The sequence below is a fragment of the Pseudorca crassidens genome, chromosome 5 (genome assembly GCF_039906515.1).
Source record: "Pseudorca crassidens isolate mPseCra1 chromosome 5, mPseCra1.hap1, whole genome shotgun sequence".
Classification (NCBI taxonomy): Eukaryota; Metazoa; Chordata; class Mammalia; order Artiodactyla; family Delphinidae; genus Pseudorca; species Pseudorca crassidens.
The window spans coordinates 121,987,780-122,000,340 of NC_090300.1; the positions used below are offsets into that span (position 1 = coordinate 121,987,780).

The following is a 12,561-nucleotide window of genomic DNA, read 5'->3' on the forward strand; positions in this document are numbered from 1 at the left end:
ATACTGTATTTCAAAACCTGTTTTAGCCATCAAATTGAAAGGACACAAATCAGTAGCAATAGAAGCCTTCTTAATCCTCCTTAGGATGCAATTCAGATGAAAGAACTGCTTTTTTTTTTTTATTTTTCTTTTTGTATGTGTGTGTTATAGATGGATCTGAGAACGCTGTCTGGGCTTGGTGCCAAGTGCTGGTATTTCACAGCGGCGACCGCCTCACACGGGCTGTGGGAAGCAGGAGGGAGACTCTCTTAGGGTGCCACTACTATGGAGACACAGCTGGGCTGAACAAGATTTGCTTCAAACGACAACAAGAGAGACAGAAAGTATCTGGTTCAACCGCTGCCCAAGCAGGCAGGCACCAGAAGAGCTAGCAGCCAATCCGGCCATGCTCGAAGCCAGCTTTGCAGCTCAGCCAATCAGTGACATCACTGGTGAGAAACTCATTTACATCATGCAGTAATGAACTTTGTTTAACATAGCCTTCCCCCTTTCCTGTTACCCCCCTCCCCATATTAGGTCCTTCCATTAATTATTCTGCCGGCATAATTTAAACCGCTATGCAAAAATGTGGCTGTATTCTCTCTGACAGCCTCCACGTTTTTTTCCCCCCCATTGGTGTCTGCTGTCACTGAAAGTGATTCTGGGTACAATTCTATTTCGTTTTGACCTTGCAATATTACCTTCTTCTAAAAAACCTTAGAAAAAATTAAACCTTTGCTTATTGTATCTGAACCCCACTCCCCCCTTAAGAATAGCATGCTTTCGGCAAGTTGGGATTCAGAATTGTGCAAGGTAATGGAGAATAAGAGGGTGCATTGCCATGGAAGTTGCAATTTTTCCGAGCAATCTGCATCTTAGAGCTTCCTTTAATGTTTCCATGTATTATGCTGCAGTGGCCATTTTTACATATAGTGTTTTTTCCAAAAAGTGCTTATGTGCATCTATTCCAGGGAGGAAAGTTCAACTCTTGTTATATTTTATTCTTCACTGCTCTCAGCCAATGTGTCATTTTATTAATGAATAGAACTGAGGTCATTTCTGGACAAATCTCTCTCTTCCCATCTTAGCACAATGCACCTGATTTGCATCCATTTACTAGAAAAACTGAATGCAAGAACCAGTTTGAAAAGAAGTTAAGGGACCAGTTCACATATTATTTCAGAATATATCGCAGCAGTTTGTTTTTCAGAATGCGTAATATGTAACATCTACCTTAGTGTTTCTATAAAAATGCTTGATCTCCATTCCCAGTGTAATACCTTTAGCAAATGTATTGCTTTGTTATATAACCAAAATAGACCAAGTGAAATAATATTCAGCAATGAGTTCATATAATCATCAGAAAACCTTTGGAAACACAATTTTGTCTTGTTTGTCAGAGATAAACTCATTTGTTCTATAGATAACTTAAAAAGGCTGGAACATATGACATGTGAAGATTTTCAGGTTGCTTTAGAGAATCCCAAAGAGCGGAAACTGGGTCACACTTAAATGTGATTTCTCTTAAGCCATATCTTTATTGCATATTGGCATTAAAGGGATAGAGTTTTCTAGCAGAGAAGGTAGTTTCATTGTCTTATTTTTCAAAGAATATTTTGAATATAATTATTCAGAGACATGGAATTTTAAAAACATCGACAAGGGTTTCATAACAGTGCATGATTCGTTTAAGAAGCTTAAACAGTACCATGATAGGCAGAGACACTTTTTAAAGCATGTGAAGGATTTAGACACTAAACCACGGCCCTTTTAATTCATGAGGCATTCCATCATCCCATCATCAGCATTCAGGGAGCGACTGTCCTGAATCAGTCATGAGCTCCCCTGCTGCAGATCCTGTAATTTGAATCATGTGTAATAATATATTATCCTACTGGGGGCCTTCTTTCAGTAGGAGAATGGTTTATACATTCTGCTGTAAGAGAACTTTTGGCTCCTAGCCGACTCACAGCCATTAGTCTCATAGGCAATCATGATCATCTTCCTTAAGGAATAACATCTGCACGACCTCCTGCGCCAAAACGCTTCAACCTCCCCCATGTTCTGAATTACGATTTCTTGGAATTGGGAACACTTGACAAAACTGAAAGAGGAAAACGGAAGGTTTAGAGGAATGGAGCACAATTTTATTGAGGCTGCCATGTGGCGAAAGCACAGTTCCCTTTCCTTTGAAATGTTGGAGAATGGTGAGGAAAGGGTGCCCCCAAATAGACCTAGATGTGTTCATTTTGTTTTGAGACACAAGCTGAAATGGAATGTGTTTTATGAAGAGGTGGCTGCCTCTGTGTTTTTCTCTGGACATCTTAGCAAGGTCCTGCAAAGGGTGTGGCAACATAAGGGAATAAATGGAGGGTGGAGATGGTTGTGAAGACAGAGAAACCTTGTCTTACCTCAGGAAGGAAGCAATTTGATAGAGCAGGAACCATTTGACCCAGGAGTGAAAAGTTCAAGGAGTGGCTCTGATTCTTTCTCTTGTTCTAACCTTGGTCAGATCATGTTAATGTCTCTATTTTTTCTTATCTGTGAAAATTCAATACACTGCCAGCACAGAGATGTATGGAATACTCCTCCATCACCCCCCCCACCCCCTTCTTTAAACATTTGAAATCCTTCTTTGCTTCAGGGACCAGGTTAAATGTTCCCTCTTCTATGAAATCTTTTCAAATCATTGTGGCCAGAACCTTTCACTTTTCCATCCTTCTCTTTGTGCTTCCATTATTGCATGTGTGGCAGTCAACATTGCTGTAGGGCCACATGTGTGCATATCTTTACCACTAGACTGAAAGCCCCCTGGGGACAGAGACCATGTTGAATTCACCCTCCACCTCTAGCTCTAAGAATAACATTATGCTCCTAAGTTTTAAATCAGTGTTCTAATTAATGAGTTAAAAGTGCATTGTAAGTTGTAGAGGGAGGGTTAACAAATTCCAATTACTATTGTTGTCAACGATTACCACCGTGTTCCAGATGATGTCAGTTTTGCCTTGTCAGTCTTGTCTTTCATTTCACTGGCCCTTCACTATCAAGCTCAGAGTAAATGCTTGTTGCATTATTTTTCTTAAATAACCAGTTGTAGGGAATTGTAAATTCTTTTATTCATCAAGTGTGGAATTAAGCCAACTTAGCCTGGTGTTTTAAAACTTAAAAATAAATGAAATTGATGTAGATTAATTGTAAAGCAGCTAGGATAAGCAAATTACAGTATCAAGCTCTACTGTTAATGATATGAAAGAATTAATTACTTGGAAGAGGTAAGCAATTAATGTTGAAATGCTCTATAAAGCATAATAAATCAGGAAATATGGAATCCTGAGTCTTAGTGTTATTCTTTGAGATATGTATTTTTAATCTACAAACTAGTATAGTAATCTTTTAAGAGTGTATTTCTATGTGATTTTGATATAATCTGATAACATTATGCCAAAATATGGTTGATTTTATGCTACTCATCTATTTAAGTTTACACTTTTGGCTACTGTACTTACTGCTAAGTGGAAATTAATTTCTTTGCAAACAATGATATTCTTGTTAATATGTTTGCAAGCTGTGTTTAGATTTTAAAAATTATATTTCATAGTGTTTGCCCAGTACATGTTATTAGAAAGGAATGGAATAACTAGAAAATATATACATCTTTGCTTTTTATAACTAGGAAAATAGAAATTTTAGTACTGGAAATCAGCTAAAGTCCATATTTTGTAAAAGTCTTAGAGGGGAAAAATATCTTACCCAAGAGTATGTTCTATCAGTTTTCTGGGACAGCTGAGACTGGTATCCGGAATTCAGAAAGACTGGTTCAATAATTTTTCCAGTCCACCAAATAATCGGTACTTTTAAAATCAGCCAGATAGGATTATACAATTTTACAGGGCTAACATAAATTAAATTCACTTACGTGATCCAACACTGTGTGTATGTAGGATTCCTATTTTATGGTTGAAAACAAGGGGACTGGACTTAGTGAGGTGTATTTTTTTTCCACTACCCAATAAGGATGTAATCAACTACTAATAAATTATCATTTATATTAGTATTCTTTAAAATAATTTTGGTTTTGATGAAGAAAAAATGGAAACCTGATATCTGAGTTCACATTGTAGTGGTTTTGAATTTAATTAACACAAATATTGTATCTTAAATTACAGGATTGGTTACGTAGATTTGGGTAGGGCCAGTTTGAATTTTTTTTTAGCCAATGTATTGTGCTGTTATAATTGACCAGTTTTTTTCCCTGCTGAAGTCTCCAGTTATCTCAATGATGGTATCTTCTTCTAACCCAGTATTTAAAAAGAGATTTCTGAATCTTACAAATACTGAGAGATGAATTATGCCCACTTAAGGAATAAATGTTTCTCAAATACAGTAAAAATAGGGTCTGTCCAGCTTCTTCTGTTCAGAAAATGATTTTTAAGAGCTAGAGAGTGAATGAGTAAATGGGGAACATCTTAATTAAAGAAAAAATGTTTCTTTAGCATCATGGTTTGAGACATGGTAACTGAAAGCCATTTGCATCTGAATAACAGTGATAAATTAGATAAAAGCAATGAAGCATTCTCCTTCATGCTGACAATTTTTGATATCATAATCGTATGATGCTTGTTCCAAAATTAACTCTTGATTAGCAAAATGGGGTTAAATATTGGGATCTATTCTTACACAATAAAACTATAAGGTTTTGATTGAGAATCACTTATTTGTAAAATGGCAAAGGAATAGATGAAACTGGCCTAAAAAGTTTGCATATTCTAACATTTTTTTAAACTTAACTCTTAAAACATGCTCAATATCAAGAGCAATATCAAGTACATTTAGGAACTTAATGAGTATTTTCATAACATTGATGATAACGTGTCTTACTGTTAATGAGCAATGACATGGCTTTATAACTGGTTACTGACACAAAAAGAGGAACAAAATGATGAGGATTAATGGCTAATATTCACTGGGTAATGACTTATATGCCATGTGCTACACTATGTACTATGCAGGCATTATTTCATTTAATCTTCAAATCAATCCTTTGGTATTATTATCTTCATTTTGTCAAAGTCACATGACTAAGAAGGAGCAAAAATGGGATTCAATCCAAAGATTCTGACTTGAGAGCCCATGTTCTTAATCACTGTGCCCAAATTGAATAATCACTGCACATGCTATTGCTGTTTGGCTGTAGGAATAGAATGTTTTTCCGTATATTATGCCCATAAATAGTTTATCTGGTTCATTTTTTAGATATGCACACATAGTTTTACTTTAGTATTTTATAAATCACTCTGAAAGTTATTGACCTAGCTATAATACCTAGATTAATATTTTCCCTATATTTTTCTATTTATGTAACAATACAGATCACTTAAGGTAATGCATGCAAAAGCAATTCTAAAACAGTAAAGTACTAGATGAATGTAGGGTCTTGACATTATTAAAATGCCTTTGTAAGTGCGAGTCACTAAAAATTATTATTAGACTAAATGTTTCCGTTTCCTCTAGGTATATTATTAAATATGTCACCTATTTTATGTGGAAATTAATGCTTATTGATTTGGCAATTGCAGAATGTTGCTTAACAGTCTCACTAGATCCTGACTATCCTGACACTTAAGGTATTTCAGTTTCTTCAGTCCTGGTTACACATCTCCTGTTTACAACCCACTGAAATCCATGGGATGCTGAAAGAGAAGGATCTTGCAGCTACTATTTGCTAATAAATCCTGTACCTAATGCTAGATTTTCTAGCTTTTACTTAGTGGTCAGAACTAAGGGACATAGTCAACAAGTTGTTGAATTTACAGAATCAGTTCAGTTTTGGGAAGGCAAAAGAGTAAAAGCAGAAGGATGGTTAGTTTTTCCTTTTCGGGATGAGTTATTGTCCAGTTTCTCCTTCAGTTTTCTTACTGTTTCTTTCTCAAACACGTGTCGTGCACTTACCATATGCAGACAATAAACCTATACTCTTGAACTCTAGTTCAACATTCTTATTAATGTTCATTATGGAAATGCTATATATCACTATATATTAGTATAAAATTAGAGTTTAAGTGTTTAGTCTTATTGCATAATGTATGGTCACATCTCCTCAAAAAACCTAGAAAAGCAGTAGTTTTGAGCCCTATGATTCTCATTTGAGTTTATTCCCCTTTATCTGTGGTGTTACAACCCTGACACCTAGAATTTAAGAGACTGCTCCTTGGAAGGTCTAAGGAACGCAGGCAGAAGCAGGGCTAAATCTGTGCTCTGAAAACACTAGGCTCACTCTTGTGGTCTAAAGGCTCATTAGCAGTTTTCAGGGTCACATTGTGATTTCCTATGCCCTGCATTATCCTCCTCTACAGTTAGAGCTTGATAATTATTTTTTTCTCCCAAGGTTTTTTTATTTTAATGTTTCTAACAATTTTCTTTGTGGGCAAGAATGAAGGTCAATGTAGCAGTCTCTCTCATTGCTTTCTGAACCTGCCCAGAAAGTGTATCACTAGCAAAGTATTTAAGGTGTTTATTTTCAGAATGTTTATTTTTACACAATGAAAAGCAGAGCTAATAATAAGGAAAACTATGTCAATTACTACTTAATTATCCCTTAACTCTGTGGGGCAGTTTAGAAGTGGTTAGGAACAGAGGGATCTCTGGTCGAATGCCTGGTTCTGAATCTAGATTCCAATTCTTACTATATATATAACCTTGGACAAGTTATGTAAGTTCTCTGTGCCTTGGTTTTTCTCATTTGTATAATAGCACCTACCTTATAAGGTTGTGAGGATCCTGTACATTTTTGCAAAGGATGGTGATATAAAGATGGATAAATTCATGGTTTCTGTTTTTCAAAGTGCAGAATATAGTTGGGGAGTGTGAGTGAATGAGTATGTGTGTGTATATTTAAATAAGTAGTAATATGGTATAGTTCAATATAGTGCAACAGAGATGTGTCCTTGCTTGTGTAAATACTTTTGTTTATTGATTCTACTCTACCTATTCAATTAGCTTTTCCTTTTATTTGAACAAGTTATCAAACTATTGTTATAATTATCAGTTTTATCCCATCAAATATCAGTTTGATTTTAAAAGTTTTTTAAAAGACTGTATAATCTTTTATTGATATTGGTATAATTTTGAAAATCCAGGCAACTAATAATATGTAATTCATGTATTCTACTTTTTCCTTCCTTACTGATTGGAGTTGCCGGGAAAAAAATGTCCTAAGACATGTAAAAATGCATGAAGGCACTTATTTTAACTTTTTTCAGACTATGATACCCTAGAATGACCAGTGATAAGTCCCTAATCAACGGCATTCTGTACAGAAACTTAACCCACAGTCCAAGTGTCTAATGTTCATGAATCAGATAATTGATACCTATGGACTTCCCTATAGCAATCTCTGTAATGATCAGGAAGAAAAAAATATTGTAATCAGAAGACCTGGGTTAGAACCCTGTGTAAATTCTCTAAGCCTCACTTTTCTTATTATAAGATAGGGATAGTTATAATGACTACCAAAAAAAAATAATTGTGTGGGTGAAATAAGAAGACCTGTGGAATGATGTTAGGTTTTCTCTTTTTTCTGTAGGTATTGTAAAGCCTGTTCAAGTGTGTGTTTAAATGTCAATAAGAGCAATATGATTTCAATAAATGCCAGCCTCTAAGGAGATCTCTAGTATTATGTGTCCTATAGAACTATAGAATAGAATTCTCTATAGAATAGGGAATAAGATTGCTTTTATTTGCAATTCAAATCAAAACCGCCATTAATTTGGATGATTTGAGGGGATTGTGAGCGCAACTTAATTAAATCAGGTTTTTAAAAATCTTAACTTGGGAATGACTGAGATTAAACATAGTTGGCATTTTTAAAAGAGGTACAAGAACCTCTCTCTTTCTCCCCCCTCCCAAGGACTTAACATATTTAAGTAGACGAATCAGAAAAGGTTTCTGATGATTGAGGCAGAGAGATGTTCAAAGGCATACAGGTTTGGAGTTGCAACCAATTTTCAGGAGTATCATTAAGGTGCAGAAATAATATGCTGTACTCAATATCATATATGAACTCCTATGTGCCAGTTTTTTGATGTTTTACAACTTCATCTTATCTATTAAGGTTTGTTACTCCTTCCTTCAAGCTCTGTGCATGTTTTTTCATGGTGTCAATAATGATGATGGTGATTGAAAGAACTCTGTCATGGTATCTTGGAAGTATAGTTACTGGTTAAACTATGAGTATAAGAAGAGCAAAGAAATTACACATTGTTTGGGGTATCTTATAGTAATGTTGTCTTTCAATAATCCCTGTTCCCATTTTTCTTATACACAGCAATTAGCTAACATCCTATTAAACATCACACAAAATAGTCTTGAATGTCAGTGTCATTGTGCATTAGGTTCTATTTGGCTTTTCAGTTCTTGAAAGCTATTCATTTTGCTATGGAGTTAAATTTTGCCAGTACCTTCCCAGCAGTGATGGTCTCAGATTCTTCAAAATGTCTTTAATTATTTTTTACCGTTCTTATTTAATAATCGATTTTCTAGAATTGACTGACTGGGATTTTTACTACTGTAGAAACATGCCCTTTCACGAGGTATAGACTTTAGCATGGTGTCTGTAAAAGAGACCATACATACTGTTTCCCCAGGGACACTTCAAGTTAATGTCTGATATCCTGGCGTAATTACTAAGGATGTGCTCTTTCATTTCCATAATGACCCATTTTAGATTAGAAATTATGTGGCCCTTCTATAATATAAAGTTAACTCCTCAATTTTTTTGCCAAATTTATATTTTCAGCAACATATTCTGTTGCATTCATAAGGTAATTTATACTTTGCAGATCATTCAAACTGAGTTTTTGTTTTGAAAGTGTAGTTGCAATAGTGATAGATAATTTTGTTGACATGTGTTGGACACTCAGTGAGTAATTGATGAATTAAATTCTCTCATTCGAACATCAGGTATCATTAATATTCTGGTCTACACTAAGAGCAGGAAGGAGTCCAGGATGTTAATTTTTTTGACAGATATTGGTTAAGTACCATGTATGTGCCAATCTGCTATCAGCGCTGAAGGACACAGCAGTAAAACAAGTAGACAAAGTCCCATGCTCTCATGAAGATTTTGTTCTTGAGGTCCTCTGCAGGGTAATAATATGTTATACTGATGAGATTCTGCTCTCTGATACAAATTGCTTTGATAAAAGGAAAGCTGTATTTTAAACCCAGCCTGTTCTTAATAAGACTGCTTCATGCTGTAGGCTAACTTTATACAATGAATTCCTACTGGGTACATTCTTCTTTCGTTCACTCAATAGCTTACCTAACACCTTAGGCCCTCCTGGAGTTGATGGTGCCAGTTGCCTGTGATATTTGTATTATAATTTAATAAAAAGAAGCACAGAAAATCAAATTTCTAGCAGTCTTGATATCTTCTATGTTCTAGCCAACATGTAAATAAATGTACATGGATAATTTATTACTTCATCTGTCTTTGAAAATTTTCAGTTTTCCTTACTGAGAAGGAGAGACCTTTGTCATTTTCTACCACCATGTATATAATTCATTTTTAAAATGTGTCCTGGAGGGCTTCCCTGGTGGTGCAGTGGTTGAAAGTCCGCCTGCCGATGCAGGGGACACGGGTTCGTGCCCCGGTCCGGGAAGATCCCACATGCCGCGGAGCGGCTAGGCCCGTGAGCCATGGCCACTGAGCCTGCGTTCCGCAACGGGAAAGGCCACAACAGTGAGAGGCCCGCATACCACAAAAAAAAAAAAAAAAAAATGTGTCCTGGAGCTTTTCAAATGTTTTCTCTTTGGAGAAAGCACCTTCTCTTGTTATTTGGTTCTTCATAAAGCCCTTGAATATTTAAAAATTTTATTGACTTATGGGCATAAAAGAAATAATCAGCAGTTTATATAACAACACATACTTATTCAAAATGAGAACAATCATATAGTAAAATCAGAATCATTTAAGTGTTTGAAACAGACTTAAAATGATCTAGCTTAATTCCCTTATTTTTCAAATGGGTGCAGGAAGTACGGCAAGGAAATGGTATTTGACTCGCCCAAGTTCACAGAATAGTTTGTGGCAGACTCGGAAAAAAGATCCAAGATTTTTTTTTTTTGCTTTTTTAAAAAATTTCTGATTTTAAGAGTAATATATTTTTCTCTAATATATAACATTTCTGATTATAAGAGTAAAATTATAAATTTGAAAAATTCAAGAAGAATATGGAAAAAAGTAAAATGTCTAGTTAACTTACTGCATGTAAATTACTGTGGTTACACAGACTTGCTATTTAAATAATAAATATTTAAATGAATAATTTACATCTTTTGAATAATATTGAAGTTATTCCTTATAAACAACTTTATATCTTTCTTTTAAATGCTAAAAGACACATGATATTATGTGGTGTCATATGAGGGATGTACATTTGGATTAAAAATAAAGGAGGGGGCTTCCCCTGGTGGCGCAGTGGTTGAGAGTCTGCCTGCTGATGCAGGGGACATGGGTTCATGCCCAGGTCCGGGAAGATCCCACATGCCGCGGAGCGGCTGGGCCCGTGAGCTGTGGCCGCTGAGCCTGTACATCCAGAGCCTGTGCTCTGCTAAGGGAGAGGCCACAACAGTGAGAGGCCCGCGTACCGCAAAAAAAAAAAAAGTAAAACAAAATAAAAAATAAATAAAGGCGGAAGTAGCTTTTAAGATAGATATAGAAAAAACCCTGTAGTTTTGAATTACGAATTTACAAATTATAATGAGATGATACAGGATAGATGTAGAAGTAAATATAAATACATCAACGTATTTGAAAAAACTACTTGTTTTGTGGCAAATTCAAGGGAGATATATCAAAGTGACAATGCTACTACAGATGTGGACACTCCATCTCGCTCCTGGAAAGTGGTGTCTCTTCTCTCCACATGCATTCTGGAATATATATATTCTCTTTAAGTCCTCAAGGAACTTGTGCCACTGATGATCCTTCTTTCCCTTGTATCATCATTTCCCTTTCAACCAACTCCTTCCCAGCACACAAAAATCCCCAATTTTCACCCATCATAGACAAACAAAACAGTAACGACTGCCTCCCATAAACCTGTCTCCTCTTTATCTCTCACTCTTGCATCCTATTGCTGGACAGGAGGTCAGGAGAGTGGAGAAACATTGTAACTAACCTGGGACAAGTAGTGTAACTTCTCTGCATGCCAGCAGAGTTAATAGTTTTATGTTTTATAAAACCTGACATAATTTTTTAAAAGATGGTTTTATTAAATGATTTGTGATATCTCTTTGACCTCTAAAATTAAATGATTCTAAGGGAGAAGAGAGGCAATACCCAACAGAAGCTACTTATTCATAGTATAACTACAGTTTACAGCCATGATTTCATTTGCATTGATGTGTTTTGAGATTCTGTCCCTACTCAGGTTTCTAACGGTGTAAGGGAGATAGTAGAGTCAAGTTATTTTAAATAAGGATCAAGGAAATACTCTATTTTTAAATGAAATAAGCTCTTTGTGCTACTGAAAAAGAGCACTGGACTTGAAGTCTATTGGACTTGAAGTTACCCCCAAAATTATTTGAATGAGAATAGGAATCAAAATATCTCTGTTCTACTGCTAGCTATGCCACTAGCCATTTGTATGACATTAGAAAAATAATGGCATATCTATTTATACAGTGATGAACATGAGACCAGATAAGGTCTTTCACCATTACTTTTCCTTTTTAGAAGTGAAATCCTTTCTTCAAGTGAAATTGAGTTAGAAGCCCAAAATATAGGATAAAATTGCAGTGCTCTATTGGGTTAGAGGTGGAACCTCGGAGCCATAACCTTTCACCCCTCTCACACCTCACATGGTGCCCAAGGTGCCTTGGTGAAGCCTCGGAACTCCATGAGGCTGACGCCACTGGAGTAGGTAATCATCTAGGTTCCGTGGAGTTTGAACTTAGACTGACAGTAATTTTCTTTCTTGTTTGTGCTTTTGTCAGCTGCTAATAAATAAATATAAATAAAATATCCACTAGATGGCAGTAGATCAAATCTTTGTTCTAATAGTTTCAGCTGACAATCTTACAGTCCAATATTTAAGTACATATTTGGATTACTTACAAAACTTTCAGAATAATTCCATTTTATCACAGTTTATATTTTGAAATTCTTCAGCCTCTCAATTTATTTTCACTTGGTGTCCCATTTTCAAGACATTGTAGAATTATTGGTTAGTCCAAACAGTCTTTATGACTTGCTCTGGTCATGGGAATTTTATTTTAATTGCAAAATATTCAAATAAATACATGTCCATGAGCATTTAAATTTATTTGTAATACCCACTTGATTTTCCAGCTTTACTAGAAGCCAGTCTTTAACCCAGAATGATGGTGCCCTGGTTGCTCATCTTTCCTGTCTCATACCATCTGCTCCATTGCACAGCTCTGAGCTTCCCATGATAATGGTAGGCTGCATTGTGTTGTGTACTAATGTTTCAAGAAGGAGATGCTGTCAGGTTATACTAGGTGATGGGAGATCATGATAAGGGTAACCAAGCAAGTGAGGTAGCCCAGGACGCTGCTCGA

The 12,561-nt window shown here is 35.7% G+C and overlaps 1 long non-coding RNA gene across 1 annotated transcript in view; it reads left to right on the plus strand.

Annotated features, from left to right (window-relative positions):
* The first annotated feature begins 344 nt into the window (after nt 1-344).
* LOC137225334 (uncharacterized) overlaps nt 345-12,561 on the plus strand; it is a 602,240-nt gene continuing 590,023 nt past the window's right edge. The window contains exon 1 of the long non-coding RNA XR_010943792.1: nt 345-431. This is a non-coding gene — a long non-coding RNA (uncharacterized lncRNA). The remainder of the gene's footprint in view (nt 432-12,561) is intronic.